The sequence below is a fragment of the Tenrec ecaudatus genome, chromosome 9 (genome assembly GCF_050624435.1).
Source record: "Tenrec ecaudatus isolate mTenEca1 chromosome 9, mTenEca1.hap1, whole genome shotgun sequence".
Lineage (NCBI taxonomy): Eukaryota > Metazoa > Chordata > Mammalia > Afrosoricida > Tenrecidae > Tenrec > Tenrec ecaudatus.
Window position 1 is genome coordinate 18,133,269 of NC_134538.1, and position 12,409 is coordinate 18,145,677.

The 12,409-nt window shown below is 41.5% G+C and overlaps 1 protein-coding gene across 6 annotated transcripts in view; it reads left to right on the plus strand.

Moving 5' to 3' along the window:
• ASB7 (ankyrin repeat and SOCS box containing 7) overlaps window positions 1-12,409 on the plus strand; it is a 71,813-nt gene that overhangs the window by 9,880 nt on the left and 49,524 nt on the right. The window lies entirely within an intron of this gene.

Here is a 12,409-nt window from a genome sequence, read left to right on the forward strand (position 1 = left end):
AATGTAATTAATAGTACAGTTAGGTTTTCCCTACGTCAGTTAATCAGTCCTCCTTAACTTTGTGTGATTGCGTTGAATTCAGGAGAAGAAGTGACTAGTCCTGTCACGTAGAAAATGGTACACACTCTTTTTGTTGATAATTGGCTCAAGCCAAGAGCCCAAGTCTTTTCAGACATTGTGACCCTAAAAGTACTTATTCTTTATTTGCATTTTGGTTGTTGCTTTCTTTTAGCATTACTATTTCACATCACTAATCTTTTCTAGAATTGTACATGGTATCATACAAAAGATTTCTAGGTATTATGCATAAAGATGGGTTATCTGAGGTTTAATCTTTTTGTTCATTTGTGTACACACAAATGAACACACACACACACACACACACACACACACGCTGCTCCTTGAAAGAAAGATGTGGCAGTCTGCTTTTGTGAAGATTTAAGGCCTTAGAAAGTATGGGACAGTTCTACTCTGTCTTTTAGGGTCATTATGAATTAGAATAGACTTGACCGCAGTGGGTGTGTTTTGTTTTATTTATGTATTTATATTATATGTGTACAGTTTGGATCTTTTATGTTTTTGCTTGGAAAACTATTCTCATAAAAATTTTAAACTCTCATTTTCATACATGACTATTTCCCTCTTCCCAGCTGAATGTCAACTCACTTTATTATATCCACGTTTTCTTTATAATTATGGTAGAAAGCACTTTGTTGGGATTCACATTTTATGTGTGCCATTCTAGGTCCTAAATTATTAATAGTAATTAATTTTTGTTTCTAGGGTTTACTTGTTACAAGACTAGCCAGACTTACATGCATCCTGAAGTACATAAAAGATTAGGCATTCCAAAGCATGACATGGCGAGGGTCATATGAATTATGTGGGCATGCGAGTACTATAGATGTATCCATGAATTAATTGCAAGGTGGTATCAGTTTTAAGACTAGGAATGAGCACATGTGCTAAAGCCAGCTCCGAATGGGAATAGCATGCCAGGAATAGTTGACTATATTGACAGGACCTAGCCATCCGCTGGCCTGTGGCTTCTCTGTAGCTGTCTGCCGTCCCTCCCTGCCACTCTTGTTCATACCTCATTTCTCCCTAGAACTCGAACTATCATCACTCCCAGTTTTGTGAAGTTAATGAAGGAGAAGTATAAGAGGAATGCCAGGAAAAGATGTGAGAAAACTAAAAGGTGGATATAGGATCAGAAACCTTAAAATTCTGGCAGTACGTCATAAAACTTAAGACCAAGGTCAGAACACACATTTTTTATTCCATTGGACCTGTCCTCCTTCCCTTCTGCCAGCCTGTTTTGTTTTATTTATTTTTGGAGTGAAAAGTATGCATAGCAAAACTCACTCCCATTCATGTTTCTAGACAGTTACACTGGGTGTATCCTCCACGTTGTGTCAATATTCACATTATCGCTGTTCAGATTGTTTCACTACCAATAACATAAACTCCCTGCCCATGACCTGACCTTGCCATCTCTCTTTACTATAGCCGTTTCCCATTTGGTCTTGCACATGTGTTTATCTTTTTGTTTGTTTTTCAATGCAGTACCTCAGGGTTCTAATCCTTGCTCTTTGATCTAGACTCTTAGTTACAATTGACTTCAAGGGATAGTTTCAATCCAGGGTTTGAAGAGCAGTCAGGGCCATAATCTGAGGGACTCCTCCTGCCTTAACAGGTTCAGTAAGTCCGGATTCTTTTAAGAATTTAAAGTTGTAGTCCACATTTGTCTCCCTTTTCATCCTGGATCTGAATGTTTAGTAGTGGTAGCTGGGTACCATCTAGTTCTTTGGGTCTCACAGTAGAAGCTGTGGTCCATGAAGAAAATTCGACCCATAGTCCATCTCTTTCTCTGATTCTTACATTTATTTTTGTCTCTCTCTTTTTCCAGACAGAGACCAATAGTTGTGTGTCAGCCTCACTTTTCAGTAATTAAAAAAAAAAAGGTTTAGTTCCTCCAGATTTATGTTGCTTTCTCCATATAAGCAAAAGAAACCATCCCCCCAAAGTGACAAATAAAAACACAGGCCCCTTTGATTAACCCCCATTTCTCATCTGACTCCTGGCCCTGCCCAAGATTAACTACAGGTATGAGTATGGTGTGCACCTTTCTAGAAATTGCCTGATATTGTTGCATATACTCCAAACCAAAATGTGGTATTGTTATATTTGTCTTGAATATAAATGACATTACACTACTGCATTATCCTACTTTTCTGTTTTATGCAATACAAATTACTGAAGATTTTTTATATCAAAGATAGGTGAATGTTTTCTGAAAAAGGTCAGAGAGTAAGTGTTCCTTTAGAAGCCATAGATGTAAAGTAATGAGTGTGCCTGTGTTCTGTCCACCACTTACCTGTCAATATGACAGCTTATATTTATGTATATGTGTTTATTTACATATAATTCACATACAAATCACCCACTATTTAAATTTCAATGTTGAAAAATGGTATATTCACAGACTTCAGATGTTCACACAGTTGGATATTCATCACCACAAACAATTTTAGGGCATTTCATTACCCTCCAAAAAACCCCATGCTTATTCTGTATTAAGTCATTACAGATTTGTCCCATTTTAAACTACCAAATGTAGTATTTATCTGTATAGATACATAACATTTATTTGGGCATTCTCTAGTTTTGTTTTAGTTGTTTTTGAGAATGGCTGAAATCCTTTCAGCGGGTATTTTATTTTTTAAGAAAGTAACACATACGTACTTGACTAAAAGTAAAGTTAAAGGTGCTAGAGATGGTTCCATGAGAAGGAAATAGCTGATTTTTTGCCTCAGTCCCTGAGGCTCCTTCACAGATGCAGCCACCTTTGTCTATTTTTTGGAATTCTTGTACAGAAACTCTGCAAACAGGCTGGTATGTTTTTCTTCCTCCTCCTTCCAACCTGTTTTCCTTTTTATTGTTCTCCTCCATGGTGTTTCTTAGCCTCCCCTCTGCCCCCCCAATAACAGTTTGGCTTAGTGGTAGTTCCTTGTCAGCATTAGGAATCTGTTAAATTCCATTTTATGCCCCTGACATAGTTTGTATAAATCAGTCGCCTACTGTTGTACAGTGTAGTTAATTTCAATTTTCTGGTACTGGAAAAGCTGACAGAATGATCCTTGACTATCCATCTTTTACTTGGGTAAAAAATAAACTTTCACATAATTTCCAGAAGGACAGTTGCTGGGTCAAAGGGATATAAAACTACTTTTCATGGGTATTTAGAAGTTTGTGAGGGACTGGCCAGATTTCTGAGCATGGCGCAGGACTGGGCAGTGCTTCATTCTGTTGTGCTGAGGGTCGATATGGGTTGGAACCAACTGGTGGCTGCTGACAGCTGAGCAGTTGTTCTCCGAAGAGAGTGCCATTGCGGTTCCAGACTGACCTGGTGAACAGTGCTCATTTCCCTCCTGTGCCTGTTGTGTGTGATGGCTAGTCTGATTGTTTTCATGTTTGCGCTTTTAAATTTTTTCCTTAATGCACAAGTAACAGTATTTCAGGAATATACTGTTTTTCTTTATCTTGCTGACGTATAGGAATTGTCTATATTTTTCCTTTGTTAGTTATGTGCTGCAACTATCTCCTCCCAATTATAGCATTTTCAAGGACTTGATACTGTTTTAGTTACTGAACCGAAGTACACATTTTAGTAAATTTTATTTTTCCGCTGTGTTTTTGTTTCTTGTTTAAGTAATGGATCCTGCCTTACGGTCTTTATTTAACCTTATTCCACCATAAGGTTATGTAGAATTTGAGTCTTTAATCTGTTCATCTATCCTGAATTAATTTTTATGTGCATTCTGAGGTGGTATGGTACAATTTCACTTTCATTTCTATAACCCCCAAATTTTTAACAAACCTGCTGTCATTGCATTGATCCAACCATTAGCAACCCTATATAGGAGAGGGCTGAACTGCTTCCTTAAGGACCATGAGACTAAGGCATTATAGGAACAAACAGCCTCATCTTTTCTTATCTTTGCAGTTAGCAACCCACTGCTTTGTCCATTGTGTCACCAGGGTTCCTCTTTCCCATAAGAACTCTCACTGCCATCAAGCCCATTCCGACTCATAGCAACCCTCCAGGGCAGGGAAGAACTGCTTCTGTGGGTCTGAGGCTTCCGGAAACCATTCACACCACTCCAGGACCTTTGGGGCGATGCATGACTGACCCAGTCAGTGTGGCTCTACGCCACGCCTTGATGCCTGACTGGGCAAACGAGTCCTCACGTAGCTTCATGTGAAACAGCCACGTAAAATACTTTGACCAGGCTTTTCATTTGTTAATGTATACAGTACTTCTGTGCCTGCTCTTTTTAACTTAGAAGAATAAGAGGTTCGGGTGATATATTTGGAAAAATTGGCAAAAGAGGAAATCCCATGGCTGTGTGTGATGCTCAGAGGTGCTCTCCATTTGATTTCAGGCCTGCTTTCTGGTCTCTAGCCAATATATGCAGCTGTTGATTAAATCTCTAATGGGTAGCTAGCTCCTCAACATGGGTAGCAGACCAGGAGCCACTGCCCTTTTATGTTGTTCTTTTTCAGTAAACTGATAGGCCAGAAATTTAGAAACCATCCTTGATAACCTTTCTCATCGTTGATATGATTCAGTTGCTAAATCATATTGATTCCGCTTCCTAGATAGTCCTCAGATCTGCTTTTCATTGGCAACAGTACCCTCTCTTGTGAAAGATAAGGTCTATTTCTGTGACCTCTGTGAACCAGGCATCCTGTCCTGTATCCTACAGTCATCTCTAAATAATATGTACTTTTAAAAAGTAAATTTAAATGATTTCTTTAAAAAAACACATACGTGATTTTCTATTTCTCGTTGTAAAATATCTAAAGCCCTTAATGTTATCTTCAAGATCTCCCTAGTTACTCTGAATTTAATACAGACCCAGTTTCTTTTTTTTTCTTTTCATTGTCATTTTATTGGGGCCTCTGATACCTCTTGTTACCCTCCATACCTCAGATATAATTTTTCATGACGTCTAACTCATTGGCACCTGCATCAGAATGTTCAGTAAACCAGGCAAAGAAGCTCCCTGGTTCGCCATGCTGCCTCTTCCTGCTGGCTTTGTTCTCTGGTTGACTTGAACATTGCGTCAGGTCCTTTCCAGATTTCCACTTGATTTCCATTGATGTTGAAGATGGATTACCACTCCCATTCAGATGAAATTCTTTATTTTAGAAGTAAGGATTTTCTTCAAATTCTGTTACTTCAACTCTGGTCCAATAATGCAGTGCCTCTCATCCTCTTCCTCAAGCAGTGCGGGGACTTGTGAATGGTTGACACATTCACAGGTGGTTACCCCCACTTTTTGGATTTTGATGATCAAGTCTGACCCTTTTTTTTAATCGTTTCGTTAGGGGCTCATACAATTCTTATCACAATCCATACATATATCAATTGTGTAAAGCCCATTGGTATATTCATTGCCCTCATCATTCTCAAAACATTTTCTCTCCACTTAAGCCCCTGGCATCAGCTCCTCATTTTTCCCCTCCCTCCCCGCTCCTTACTCCCTCATGAACCCTTGATAATTTATAAATTATTATTTTTGTCATATCTTTCCCTGTCCGATGTCTCCCTTCACCCACTTTTCTGTTGTCCGTACCACAGGGAGGAGGTCACATGTAAATTCTGGTAATTGGTTCCCCCTTTCCAACTCAACCTCTCTCTACCCTCCCAGTATCGCCACTCACACCACTGGTCATGAAGGGATCGTCCGCCCTGGATTCCCTGTGTTTCCAGTTCCTTTCTGTACCAGTGTACATCCTCTGGTCTAGCCAGACTTTAAAGGGAGAAGAATTGGGATCATGATAGTGGGGGGAGAGGAAGCGTTTAGGAACTAGAGGAAAGTTTTTTTTTTTAATCGTTGCTACATTGTACCCTAAATGGCTCGTCTTCTCCCCGACACCCTTCTGTAAGGGGATGTCCAGTGGCTACAAATGGACTTTGAGTCTCTACTCTGCACTCCTTCCCTCATTGACTATGATAAGATTTTTTGTTCTGATGATGCCTAATACCTGATCCCTTCGACACTTAGTGGTCACACAGGCTGCTGTGGGCTTTGTTGCTTCTGAGCAAGATGGCCGCTTGTTTACCTTTAAGACCCCAGACTCTATATCTTTTGATAGCCGTCACCATCTGCTTTCTTCACCACATTTGTTTATTCACCAGCTTTGTCTTCAGCGGTTGTGTTGGGAATGTGAGCATCATAGAATGCTAATTTAATAGAAGAAAATATTCTTGCATTGAGGGAGTACTTGAGTGAAGGCCCAATGTCCTTCTGCTACCTTAATACTAAACCTTTAACTATGTGGACATAGATGTATTTCCCCATCCTCATATATAAATATATTTGCATATGTATATGCCTTTATCTAGACCACTATAAATGCCCTTTGCCTCCCAGGTCTTTCCTCTATTTACTTTGACTTTCCTCCTGTCCCACTTTCATGCTCAGTCCCCACCAGGGTTTCAGCAATTCCTCTTGGTTACATTACCCTTGATCATGCCCTACCAGGCCTCCCACACCCTCCTCACCACCTATTTGGATCACTTGTTCCCTTGTCCCTGGGTTTGTTAACACCACTACCTTTCCCCCCACCTTCCCCTCTCCCATCTCCCCCCAGAACTGTCGGTCCCCTTGTTTTCTCCTCTAGATTGTTCATCCAGCCTATCTTATTTAGACAGACCTGTGGAGATAATAACATGCTCAAAAACAAGACAGAGCAATCCAAGCAACAATATGCAACAAAACAACAACAACAAACCAATGACAAAAAAACCCCAAATAAAACACAAGAAGAAAAAAAAAAGCTTGTAGTTAGTTCAAGGATTGTTTGGTCGCCTTTAGGAGTGTTTTCCAGTCCAGTCTGTTGGGGCACCACGCCCTGGCCCCAAAGTCCACCTTCAGCATTCCCTGGGGACCTTACCACTCGGTTCCCTTGCTGTTTTGTTTCACCCCTTTAGTGTTTTGCTTCGGTGTGGCAGGATCAGATCGGCTGCAATTCCCACACTGTGTCTTCGGTGTTGTCTCCTGTAGGATTATGGGTCAGTGAGGGGCGTCATGTCTCATAATGGGGCTGGCCATGTCAGACCCAATTTCTTGCTACAATTCTGAGATAGGTGTTATTTTTCCTATTTCCCTTTGAGAAAAAAGACATGAATGGTTGATTAATAGCTCAAGGCCACGTGCTTCCTGAATAATGTGCAACTGGGATTCAAGCCCATTGTCTTAACCATGATTCTGTCAGGGCAATTTAAGCAGAGGAAGGTAATTGACCTCCAGACAAAGGACCCACGTGTCAATTAGGGGTAGCTTGAGACTTCCTAGAGAAAGCCAGGTTTGAATTGAAATCTTGAAAAATGACGTAGGACTCGGGCCATACAGATAGGGGGAGGGATTTTTCCAGGCAGATGGAATATTAAAGGATTGAACCGGAGGGAGTATGTGTGCTTTTAGAAGCTGGGGGAGTTGTATATGATTGGAGTACCTCCAGTAGTAATCCATTCTAGAAGGAGAAATAAGCCACAGAAATATTTGAAAAGGGACTGGAGGAAGTCAATTTGTGTTTTAGAAAGTTCACTGGTTGTTTCGTATACACTAATTAGAAGCCCCCAAATTTAAGGTGGGAAAAGCAAATGAAGTTTAATGCTTACTCAGTTCTTTGGGCTCATAGCGCCACACCTGCTCTGAGCACACATGGAGCACTCACAGTGCAGACTTTGTTGGGAGGGCTGGGAATTCAGGAACAAAATTAACCTGCTCCCACGGCCAAGCATTAAACATGGTGCCAGATTATAAAGCATAATTCAGTCTTCGATTTACGTAAAATCCGTTGATTAAATTGCTACAGTGTAAAATTGATAAAACATGCGATCAAGATCCATAGTGGTGTACTGGATATATATTGGACTGCTAACCAGAAAGTCAGCAGTTCAAGACCACCAGCCGGTCTGTGGGAAAAAGATGAGGCTTTCTACTCCTGTGAAGAGTTAACAGTCTCGGAAACCCTCCAGAGAGAATCCTCCCCTGTCTTGTAGGGTTGCTGTGAATCAGAATTGACTAGGTGGCACTGAGTAGGGTAGTAGAATGCAAACTTTAGACATCATGAGGGATCAGTATTTGGAAGATAAGGCTTGGTGATAGATAGGACACTGGACATCACATGATAGAATTGTGCAGTACTAATTCATTGGAAACGCTGTCTTTGAACCATGCGAGCCTTGACTTCAGCATGTTGTTGTTAGGGACCATTGAATAGTTCGACCCATCGTGAACGTATGCACAACTGACGGAAGCATTAGAGTTGCACTGTCCTCACAGCTGATCTTATGCTTGCTTGCAGCCACTGTACCACTCTATGTCCTGGAGGGCCGCCTTTGTAACTGCCCCAGGAGTTCGCCAAGCATGATGACTTTCTCCAGGGACTGGTCTTTCCTGACAGTGTGTCCCAAAGTCTGTACGATGCAGTCTCACTGTTCTTGACTCTAAGGAGCACACTGGCTGAGTTTTTGCAAGACGGGTCTGTTTGTCCTTTTGGTAGTCCATAGTACTTTAATTATTCCTCACCAGCACCACATTTCAAATGCATTCACTTTTCTTTTTTTTCATTCTGTGTTCAACTTTTATATGCATATGAGGCTATACGAAAAACCATGACTTGGGTCAGGCACATCTTAGTCCTCAATGTAACACCCTTTTTTTTCAACACTACAGAGGTCTTGTGCAAGGCATCATTTGACCTCTCTGACTGCTGCTTCCATGAGCATTGATTGTGGCTCCAGCAAAGACAAATCCTTGGCAACTTGACTTGCTTCTCCAGTGACGATATTACTTCTTTGTCCAGTTGTGAAGATCTTGATCTTCTTTACATTGAGTTACAATCCACACTGATGACGTCAATCGTTACTCTTCATCACCAACTATTTCAAGTCCTCACTTTCAGCAATCAAGCTGAAAGACTGTCATCTGTAGATTGAAGATTTTTAATAAGCCTTCCTCCTATCCTGATGCCACATTTTTCTTGATATAGTCCCAAGTTCTCTGATTATTAACTCAGCATACAGAATGAATAAGTATAGCGAGAGGATGCAACTCTGACACGCACCTCTCCTGACTTTATATCGTGCGGTATTCCCTTGTTCTGTTCCCACAACTGCCTCTTGATCCCTGTGCAAAGTCAGAGCAAGCACAGTGACAGACAAGTGGTGGAACTATACCCATGAACCTTGACAAATGGAATATGCAGTACTCAAATCTGCCACATAAGTGGAAACAGATCGTGGAAAAGCTCTGACTCAGGACATGGCCAGGGGCCACTGCAGAGAAGACCATCAATTGCTCATGCCAATTCAAGTTGGAGCCAAACACAATTACCATATATACTCGAGTCTACGCTGACCCAAATATCAGCTGAGGCACCTAATGTTTTAAAAATCATTTTATTGGGGCTTGTACAACTCATTACAATCCATATACCCATCCATGTGTCTAGCACATTTGTACATTTGTTGCCCTTATCATTCTCAAAACGTTTGCTTTCTACTTGGGCCCTTGGTATCAGCTTCTCATTCCCTCCCCCACCCCATGAACCCTTAATAACTTATAAATTATTTTTTTATCATAGACTGTTCGCCGTCTCCCTTCACCCACTTTTCTGTTGTCTGTCCCCCAAAGAGGTTGTTATATGTAGATCCTTGTAATCGGTTCCCTCTTTCTACACCACCTTGGCTCCATCCTCCCAGTATCACCACTCTCATCACTGGGCCTGAGGGGTTCATCTGTCCTGGATTCCCTGTGTTTCCAGTTCCTGTCTGTACCAGTGTGCTTCCTCTAGTCTAGCCGGATATTCAAGGTAGAATTGGAATCATGATATTTGGGGGGTGCGGGGAGGAGGGAGAGAAGTATTTAAGAACTAGAGGAAAATTGTATGTTTTATCGTTGCTACACTACACTCTGATTGGCTCGTCTCCTCCCTGTGACGCTTCTGTAAGGGGATGTCCAGTTGCCTACAGATAGACTTTGAGTCCCCACTCCGCACTCCCCCTCATTCACAATGATAGGAATTTTTGTTCTTTGATGCCTGATATCTAATCCCTTCGACACCTCATGGTCACACAGGCTGGTGTGCTTCTTCCATGTGGGCTTTGTTGCTTCTGAGCTAGATGGCCGCTTGTTGATCTTCAAGCATTTAAGACCCCAGATGCTCTATCTTTTGATAGCCGGGCACCATCAGCTTTCTTCACCACATTTGCTTATGCAAATCTTTTCAACAATCATGTCAGGAAGATGAGCATCATGGAATGCCAGTTTAATAAGAACAAAGTGTTCTTGCATTGAGGGCGTACTTGATTGGAGGCCCAATGTCCATCTGTTAAATTAATACTAAACCTATAAATAATATGCACACAGATCTATTTCCCCATCATCATATATAAATATATTTACATATGCACATGCCTGTGCTTAAACCTCTATAAATGCCCTTTGCCTTCTAGTTCTTTCCTCCATTTCCTTTTCCTTTCCTCTTGTCCCACTATCATGCTCAGCCTTCGTTTGGGTTTCAGTAATTCCTCTAGGTTACATTGCCCTTGATCAAGCTCTACCAGGCCTCTTACACCTTCCTCGCCACCAGTTTTGGATCACTTGTTGTTCCCTTGTCCCTGGGTTTGTTAACACCACTTCCTTTCCCCACCTCCCCCTCTCCCATGTCCCCCCAGAACTATGGGTTGTTTTCTCGTTCAGATTGTTTATCCTGCCTATCTTATCTAGATAGACCTGTAGAGATAACAATATGCTCAAAAATCAGACAGAACAAAACAAAGCAACAAAAGAAAACAACAACAAAATGACAAAAAGAAAAACCTGTAAATAGTTCAAGGTCTGTTTTGTTGACCTTTAGGGGTATTTTCTGGTCGAATCTGATGGGGTGCTGTGCCCTGGCCTCAATGTTTATTTTTGGTATTCTCTCGGGGGTTCCTTGCTCTGCTCATCTGTTGCACGCCCTTAGTGTTTTGCCTTGATGTGGTGGGGTCAGATCGGGCGCAATTCCCACACTATGTCTTCAGTGTTGTGTCCCCTTAGGGCTATGGGTCAGTGAGAGGTGTCGTTTCTCATAATGGGGCCGTCCATATGCTCTTCTCTGTGCGTTGTCTGCTCTGAGCAGGGATATGATCCTCAAGGCTTGGGTGGCCAAGATGTACTCCACCCTCTCTTCCTCCCCCTTCTTTGGGGCACCTAATTTTACCACAAAAACTACATGGAAAATGTGCTGGAAAACTTGGCTTATACTCGAGTATATATGGTAAATAAAGTTAATGAGGACCAAACAATGACCTTGAATATATCCCACCTGAATTTTGAGATCCATCTTGAAGAGATTTGATTCACTGAACACCAGAAGAATTAAGTGATGACATCAAGGACATGAGTAAAGAAAGCAAAAGCTCATAAAGGAAGGAAAGAGAAGACTAACTTAGGCATTAAAATAGACTGTAAAACTTATGCTTGAGCCCCAAATACCCACAGCAAATGGGATAAAAAATGAATTAAAAGAGCAGCAAAAGATTTCAAAGGGTGGCTCAAGAACAATAAAATGTTACGATGAATTATTTGATATGGCTCTATTAGCCATAGTCTCTCTAATTCCTACCAAACAGTTTTTACCTGATGACTCCTGGTGTGATAGTTGCATAATCTGCTGTCAACTTAGACTATTAAGAGTGAAGGGGTGAAGTTTAGCTGTCAATCAGGTTGCAGCTTGATGACCTCTTTTGGAGGCACTAAGGAGATAAATAGCTCACTGGATGTAGGACACAGAGACACTTCCTGTGAGACATTCCTGTTGACCACACACATGGAGCTACGCTAGAGCCCTTGAGCTTAAGGAGCCACGTAGTCAGTAATCTGAGTGCCTTCAGGCAGGATGTGTGGTGGCAGAGGGGGGCACTTAATTGGCAGGTTATGTTTGCTGACCCATGGAGCTAGAGCTGAGTACTTTCAAGCCGAAGCTTATGGTAGAGTTGTGTGACCGTCGGGCATTTATCACCAGTACTAAAAGAGCTTTATAATATTGCTCAAGCAAGACAGAGGCCAAAAGCCATGTGGCTGAGGCTGCCAAGGAACACAGAGAGGTATGCCTGTGGGCATGACAGAGAAGAGGTTGTCTCTAAGTGTACGAACTATACTCTGAGCATTTACAGTTCTGATCTGTAACATGTTAGCCTCCCTAAATAACCCCATGATTGTGAGTATTATCTGGGTTCTGTATGTCCATTGCAATGAATTATTAAACCCAATGAGATATAGGGAGTACTTACAGGGGAAATGATTGGTGTCAGAATTGCTAAAGAAGGGTGGATGGTGGAGGCATG